The sequence below is a fragment of the Bubalus bubalis genome, chromosome X (assembly GCF_019923935.1).
Source record: "Bubalus bubalis isolate 160015118507 breed Murrah chromosome X, NDDB_SH_1, whole genome shotgun sequence".
In the NCBI taxonomy this organism is placed as follows: Eukaryota; Metazoa; Chordata; class Mammalia; order Artiodactyla; family Bovidae; genus Bubalus; species Bubalus bubalis.
In genome coordinates, this window is record NC_059181.1 from 76,087,590 (window position 1) to 76,096,731 (window position 9,142).

Here is a 9,142-nt window from a genome sequence, read left to right on the forward strand (position 1 = left end):
AGGAACTTCTCTAGACAGAAACACATGAGAAAGAAAAGGTCTACGAAAACAAACTCAAAAGAATAAAGGAAATAGTAATAGGACCACACATGCCAATAATTACCTTAAATGATTCATGTTGATGTATGGCAAAACCAATGCAATATTGTGAAATAATTAACCTCCAATTAAAATAAATAAATTTATATTAAAAAATAAATATTTTTTTAAAAAATGTAAATGAATCAAATGCTCCAACCAAAAGACAGACTGGATGAATGGACACAAAAACAAGACCCTATATACGCTTTCTACATGAGACACACCTCAGACCTAGAGACACATACAAACTGAAAGTGAGGGGCTAGAAAAAGATATTCCACTTAAATGGAAATCAAAAGAAAGCAGTAGTATCAAAACTCATATCAATAAAATAGACTTTAAAGTTAAGACCTTTACAAGAGACAAGGAAGGACACTACATAATGATCAAGAGATAAGTCCAAGAAGATATAACAATTATATATGCACTCAACATAACAGCACCTCAATACATAAGGCAAATTTTAATGACGATTCAAAGGAAAATCTACAGGAACACAATAAGAGTTGGGGGGGGGGGGTCTTTAGTAACCTACTCACACCAATAGACAGATTATCCAGACAGAAAATTAATAAAGAAACACAAGCTCAAAATGATACATTGGGGATGTAGGACCTAATTTATATTTACAGGGAATATCATGTGAAAATGATAGATTTCAGCTTTTTCTGAAGTGCACACGGAACACTCTCCATGATAGATCACATCTTAGGTCACAAATCAAACCTTGGTAAATTTTTAAATGTTGGTAAATTTTGAAATAATTTCAAGCATCTTTTCTAACCATGATGCTTGGTTAGAATCAGGTATAGGGGAAAAAACTATTAAAAAAAAAAACATGGAGGCTAAACAATATGCTTTTGAATAATCAATAGTTCACTGAAGAAATCAGAGAGGAAATAAAAAATACCTAGAAGCAAATGATAGTGAAAACAAGACAACTCAAAACTTATGGGATACACTAAAAGCAGTACTAAGACAGAAGTTTATAGCAATATAAGCCTACCTCAAGAAACAAGAAAAAATATCAAATAAATAATCTAACCTTATACCTAAAGCAACTAGAAAAATAAGAACAAAACCCCCAAAGTTAGTAGAAGGAAAGAAGTCATAAAGATCAGAGCAGAGATAAATGAAAAAGAAATGAAGGATACAATAGCAAAGATCAATAAAACTAAAAGCTGTTTCTTTAATAAAATTGACAAACCATTAGCCAGACTCATCAAGAGAGAAAGGAAGATGAATCAAGTCAATAAAATTAGAAATAAAAAAGCAGAAGTTACAACAGACAACACAGAAATACAAAGGGTCATAAACTACTATGAGCAACTATTTGTCAATAAAATGAAAAATATAGAAGAAATGGATCAATTCTTAGAAAAGTATAACCTTCCAAAACTGAGCCTGGAAGAAATAGAAAATGTAAAGAGACCAATCACAAAAGTAAAAACTGTAATAATAATAATAATTAAAAAATCTTCCAGCAAACAAAAGCCCAAGGCCAGATGGCTTCATATGTGAATTCTACCAATAACATAGGGAAGGACAAACACTGATCCTGCTCAGAGTCTTCCAGAAAATTTCAAACAAAAACTCATTAATTTATTCTACAAGGCCACCATCACTCTGATACTAAAACCTGACAAAGATGCCACAAAAAAAGGAAAATTACAGGCCAATATCACTTATGAACTTAGATGCAAAAATCCTCAACAAAATTCTAGGAAACAGAATTCAACAACACATTAATAGGATTATGCATCATGATCAAGTGGGCTTTCCCTGAAGGATGCAAGGATTCATCAATATACATACAAATCAGTCAATGTGATACACCATATTAACAAATTGAAATATAAAAACCATACAGTCATCTTTATAGATACAGAGGAAGCTTTTGACAAAATTCAACATCCATTTATGATAAAAACTCTCCAGAGAGTAGGCATTGAAAACATAGCTAAAAGTAATAAAGGCCATATTTGACAAACCCACAGCAAACATTATTCTTAATGGTGAAAAAACAGTAAGCATTTCTCTTAAGATCAGGAACAAGAGAAGGTGCCCACTCTTACCACTATTATTCAACATAGTGTTGGAAGTCCTAAACACAGCAGTCAGAGAAGTAAAAGTGATAAAAATGACTCCAGATTGGAAAAGAAGTAAAACTCCCATTGTTTGCAGATGACATGATACTATACTAGAAAACCCTAATGATGCCACCAGAAAATTAGTAGAGCTAATCAATGAATAAAGTTGCAGGATATAAAATTAATACACATAAATCCCTTGCATTCCTATATACTAACAGTTAAAAATCAGAAAGAGAAATTAAGGAAACAATCCCATTCACCATTGTAACAAAAAGAATAAAATACCTAGGAATAAACCTACCAAAAGAGATGAAAAAGCTGCATGGAGAAAATTATAAGACATTAATGAAAGAAATCAAAGAGGACACAAACAGATGGAGATATATATACCATGTTCTTTGACTGGGAGAAGCAATAGAGTGAAAATGACTGTACTACCCAAAGCAATCTACAGATTCAATGCAATCCCTATAAAACTACCAATGATATTTTTTTAGAGAACTAGAGAAAAAAAAATTCACAATTTGTATGGAAACTAAAAGATCCCAAATAGCTAAAGCAATCTTGAGAAAGAAATATGGAGCTGGAAGAATCAACCTTCCTGAATTCAGACTGTATTAAAGAGTTACAGTCATCAAGACAGTATGGTACTGGCACAAAAACAGAAATATAGACCAAGGGAACAAGACAGAAACCCCAGAGATAAACCCATACACTTTTGGGCACCTTATCTTTGACAAAGGAGGCAAGAATAGACAATGGTGAAAAGACAGCCTCTTCCATAATTGGTGCTGAGAAAGCTGAACAGCTACACGTAAAAGAATAAAGTTAGAACTGTTTCCTAACACCATACACAAAAATAAACTCAAAATGGAATAAAGACTCAAATGTAAGGCCAGAAAGTATAAAGCTCCTAGAGGAAAACTATAGGCAGCACACTCCTGACTTAAAGCACAGCAAGATCCTCTATGACCCACCTCCTAGAATAATAGAAACAAAAACAAGAATAAACAAATGGGACCTAATTAAACTTAAAATCTTTTGCACAGCAAAGGAAACTATAACGAAGGTGAAAAGACAGCCCTCAGAATGAGAGAAAATAATAGCAAATGAAACAGCTGACAAAAGATGAATCTCCAAAATATACAAGCAGCTCACACAGCTTGATAACAGAAACACAAACAATCCAATCATAAACAGATATTTCTCCAAAGAATACCTCAGTTCAGTTCAGTTCAGTCACTCAGTCGTGTCCGACTCTTTGTGACCCCATGAATCGCAACCCGCCAGGCCTCCCTGTCTATCACCAACTCCCAGAGTTCACTCAGACTCACGTCCATCGAGTCAGTGATGCCATCCAGCCATCTCATCCTCTGTCATCCCCTTCTCCTACTGCCCCCAATCCCTCCCAGCATCAGAGTCTTTTCCAATGAGTCAATTCTTTGCATGAAGTGGCCAAAGTACTGGAGTTTCAGCTTTAGCATCATTTCTTCCAATGAAATGCCAGGGCTGATCTCCTTCAGAATGGACTGGTTGGATCTCCTTGCAGTCCAAGGAACTCTTAAGAGTCTTCTCCATCACCACAGTTCAAAGGCATCAATTTTTAGGCGCTCAGCCTTCTTCACAGTCCAACTCTCACATCCATACATGACCACAGGAAAAACCATAGCCTTGACTAGACGGACCTTTGTTGGCAAAGTAATGTCTCTGCTTTTCAATATGCTCTCTAGGTTGGTCATAACTTTCCTTCCAAGAAGTAAGTGTCTTTTCATTTCATGGCTGCAGTCATCATCTGCAGTGATTTTGGAGCCCAGAAAAATAAAGTCTGACACTGTTTCCACTGTTTCCCCATCTATTTCCTATGAAGTGATGGGACTAGATGCCATGATCTTCGTTTTCTGAATGCTGAGCTTTAAGGCAACTTTTTCACTCTCCACTTTCACTTTCATCAAGAGGCTTTTGAATTCCTCTTCACTTTCTGCCATAAGGGTGGTGTCATCTGCACATCTGAGGTTATTGATATTTCTCCCGGCAATCTTGATTCCAGCTTGTGTTTCTTCCAGTCCAGCATTTCTCATGATGTACTCTGCATAGAAGTTAAATAAGCAGGGTGACAATATACAGCCTTGACGTACTCCTTTTCCTGTTTGGAACCAGTCTGTTGTTCCATGTCCAGTTCTAACTGTTGCTTCCTGACATGCATACAAATTTCTCAAGAGTCAGATCAGGTGGTCTGGTATTCCCATCTCTTGAAGAATTTTCCACAGTTTATTGTGATCCACACAGTCAAAGGCTTTGGCATAGTCAATAAAGCAGAAATAGATGTTTTTCTGGAACTTTCTTGCTTTTTCCATGATCCAGCGGATGTTGGCAATTTGATCTCTGGTTCCTCTGCCTTTTCTAAAACCAGCTTGAACATCAGGAAGTTCACGGTTTACATATTGCTGAAGCCTGCACAGATGGCTAATAAACACATGAAAAAATGCTCAACATCACTCATTACCAGAGAAATGCAAATCAAATCTTCAATAATGTATCACCTCACACTAGTCAAAACAAAAAATCTACAAATAATAAATGTTGGAGAGGATGTAGAGAAAAGGGAACCCTCTTGCATTGTTGGTGTGAATATAAGTTGATACAACCACTGTAGAGAACATCATGGAGATTCCTTAAAAAACGGGGAATAAAACAACTATATGACCCAACAATCCAACTACTGGGCATATACCCCAAGGAAAACATAACTGAACATTACATGTGTACCACAATGTTCATTGCAGTACTATTTACAATAGCTAGGAAATGGAAGCATCCTAGATGAATGAATTCATCAACAGATGAATGGATAAAGAAGTTGTGGTTCAAATATACAAAGGAATGTTAGTTATAAAAAGGAACGCATTTGAGTCCATTCTAATGAGGTGGATGAACCTAGTTCCTATTATACAGACCAAAGTAAATCAGAAAGAGAAAAACAAATATAATATATTAACACACACACACACACATATATATATATATATATATATATATATATATATATGGAATCTGGAATGATGATACTGATGAACCTATTTGCAGGGCAGCAATGGAGATACAGACATAGAGAACAGACTTGTGATCACAGCAAAGGAGAGTGAGGGACGAATTGAAAGAGTAAAATTGAAACATACACATTACTATATGTAAAATAGATATCCAGTGGGAACTTGCTGTATGATGCAGGAAACTCAAACCTCATGCTCTGTGACAATCTAGAGGGGTGGGAGGTGGGAAGGAGGTTCATAAGGGAGGGGATATATGTATACCTATGGCTGATTCATGTTGATATTTGGCAGAAACAAATATAACATTGTAAGGAAATTATCTTCCAATTAAAAATAAACACATTTCTTTAAAAACTAACTAAAGATTTAAGAATATGCTTGTTTCAGCTTCCTCACCACCTTATGCTGTTCTTAGTACCCTTACTTTTCTCACTTTGTAAAATGTTTTTGTTTCTCCCATCTGTTTCAAAACCCGAGGATACCTTTCTGTATTTTGGCACATCTTCATCTATATTCTGAGCTCCTCAAATTGCTTGACACTATCTTATTCACAGTACCCTAACTCTGGAAAAGGAAAAAGAGCCAAGTTGTAATTTCTTTCTTCCTGTATTATTTTTTCTTTAAAAAGACATGACTCCTTCCTAGTCCCAGAAACTAGAAAATCTTCCCCCATCCCTTCTTATAGATACAAAGGTCTATAAATATGTCTGTGAACTGAAAGTTTTGCATGGTCCTAATAATAGAAAAATATATGAGGCTCAATGGCATTAATTCTCATAAAAATGTCAGTTCATTTCAAATATAAAGTGAATATTTTTTAAAACCTAATTTTCATAGTCATAACTATTGTAGTAGAAGAATAATATAACTTTTTTAATCGTTTGGTCAAAAACAAGAAAGCTCAAAGCTTTACCAAGCAAGAGTATAATGACATTAGCATTTGGATATAATTAAAGAATAAAGCAGTTTTTCCTTTGCTAGCAAATCATGTGCAGAAATTAAACATATTTCAATAAAACATCATTTTGCATTGCATTTTAATTACTTCTGTTTTTTAAACCCTAAACAAATAAATGTTTCTCTGAATCAGTGAAAGTGGCTTAAAAATAAGGAAAGCATTAGTGATGGAAGTGGTACTTGTTCCAGGAAACATCTGCTGTTCTATCACATGTCATTACAGCTATATTTGAATTTCCATGCAGAAAATTGTTTGCACCTGTCATCAGTAATTTTTCCAGGACATATCTACAGCATATTGTTAACATTCACTGTTTCCACTGCTAAACAACACTTCACATTGTTGAATCAGTGCTGCTATTCATGTCAGAAGAAGATGATTTAGCCATTTATCATTATTCTGGCAGCATTTAGGTGTCTGGACTCAGGTACTCTCTTCAGAAGGCATTAAAATACACTATTTGCGCTGAGTGTTGTAAACCATGCTGTATAAATAAACCAGACAGAAGAAATAGTTTGAGTTGCATAGTGAGAGCATACACTTTCAAGAATACACTGGTACCTTTGGTTGTTTTCTATTATCATGTTATAACAGATTAAAGAAGCTTTGGGAAATATGATCTTCATATGCTTGTTTTGACATCTCCAATTAAGATCAAGTAGTGCCACTTGGACTTCCCAGGTGGCTCAGTGGTAAAGAATCCACCTGCCAAGCAAGAGACATGGGTTCAACCCCTGGGCCAGAAAGATCACCCAGAGAAGGAAATGGCAACCCACTCCAGCATTCTTGCCTGGGAAACCCCATGTACAAGAGGAGCCTGGTGGGCTGCAGTCCATGGGGTTGCAAAGAATCAGAAATGGACAGGACTGAGTGACTAAACAGAAACAATAATGAAAATGTCACATAGCTCAAATCTCATCTTTTTCTCACCTCTCAGTGTTTTTAAAGAATTGAACAGGGCCATATATCTTGCATTAAGTGAAGAGGGATGTGATCTGTCTCTCAATTCCTGGATATAATCCAGCCTCCTTAGCAAGCAATCTGGGCCTAATTGATTCAGTTTTCCGGTCAGGGTCCAGTTTTAATGGGCAAGATGGCCCACTTAAGATGGGACTCATTTAATTCTGTTGAAATTTTAGACTGGGCATGTATTTATTTGATGGTGTAGTATCTACTAGGCTGTGCTAGTGAAAACTATACACATAAGCCTACATTTCTTTCTCAGCAGCATACATTACTAGACTGAAAGATTCTAAATATAATATATGTCACATTCTCTTCAGTTCAGTTCAGTTCAGTAGCTCAGTCGTGTCTGAATCTTTGCAAAACCATAAATTGCAGCACACCACGCCTCCCTGTCCATCACCAACTCCTGGAGTTCACTCAAACTCACGTCTATTGAGTCGCTGATGCCATCCAGCCATCTCATCCTCTGTCGTCCCCTTCTTTTCCTGCCCCCAATCCCTGCAGTATCAGAGTCTTTTCAATTAGTCAACCCTTGACATAAGATGGCCAAAGTATTGGAGTTTCAGCTTTAGCATCAGTCCTTCCAAAGAACACCCAGGATTGATCTCCTTAGAAAGTACTGGTTGGATCTCCTTGCAGTCCAAGGGACTCTCAAGAGTCTTCTCCAACACCACAGTTCAAAAGCATCAATTCTTCAGTGCTCAGCTTTCTTCACAGTCCAACTCTCACATCCATACATGGCTACTGGAAAAACAATAGCCTTGACTAGACGGACCTTTGATGGCAAAGTAATGTCTCTGCTTTTGAATATGCTATCTAGGTTGGTCATAACTTTCCTTCCAAGGAGTAAGCATCTTTTCATTTCATGGCTGCAGTCATCATCTGCAGTGATTTTGGAGCCCCAAAAAATAAAGCCTGACACTGTTTCCACTGTTTCTCCATCTATTTGCCATGAAGTGATGGGACTAGATGCCATGATCTTCGATTTTTGAATGTTAAGCCTTAAGGCAACTTTTTCACTCTCCACTTTCACTTTCATCAAGAGGCTTTTGAGTTCCTCTTCACTTTCTGACATAAGGGTGGTGTCATCTGCATATCAAAGGTTATTGATATTTCTCCCAGAAATCTTGATTCCAGCTTGTGCCTCTTCCAGCCCAGTGTTTCTCATGATGTACTCTGCATAGAAGTTAAATAAGCAGGGTGACAATATACAGCCTTGATGTACTCCCTTTCCTATTTGGAACCAGTCTGTTGTTCCATGTCCAGTTCTACCTGTTGCTTCCTGACCTGTATATAGGTTTCTCAAGAGGCAGGTCAGGTGGTCTGGTATTCCCATCTCTTGAAGAATTTTCCACAGTTTATTGTGATCCACACAGTCAAAAGCTTTGGCATAGTCAATAAAGCAAAAATAGATTTTTTTTTCCTGGAATTCTCTTGCTTTTTTGATGATCCAGCAGATGTTTGCAATTTGATCTCTGTTTCCTCTGCCTTTTCTAAAACCAGCTTGAGCATCTGGAAGTTCACGGTTCACGTATTGCTGAAGCCTGGCTTGGAGAATTTTGAGCATTACTTTACTAGCGTGTGAGATGAGTGCAATTGTGCAGTAGTTTGAGCATTCTTTGGCATTGCCTTTCTTTGGGATTGAAATGAAAACTCACCTTTTCCAGTCCTGTGGCCACTGCTAAGCTTTCCAAATTTGCTGGCATATATAGTGCAGCACTTTCACAGCATCATCTTTCAGGATTGGAAATACCTCCACTGGAATTCCATCACCTCCACTAGCTTTGTTCATAGTGATGCTTTCTAAGGCCTACTTGACTTCACATTTCAGGATGTCTGGCTCTAGGTCAGTGATCACTCCATTGTGATTATCTGGGTCGTGAAGATTTTTTTGAACAGTTTTTCTGTGTATTCTTGCCACCTCGTCTTAATATCTTCTGCTTCTGTTAGGTCCATACCATTTCTGTCCTTTATTGAGCCCATCATTGCATGAA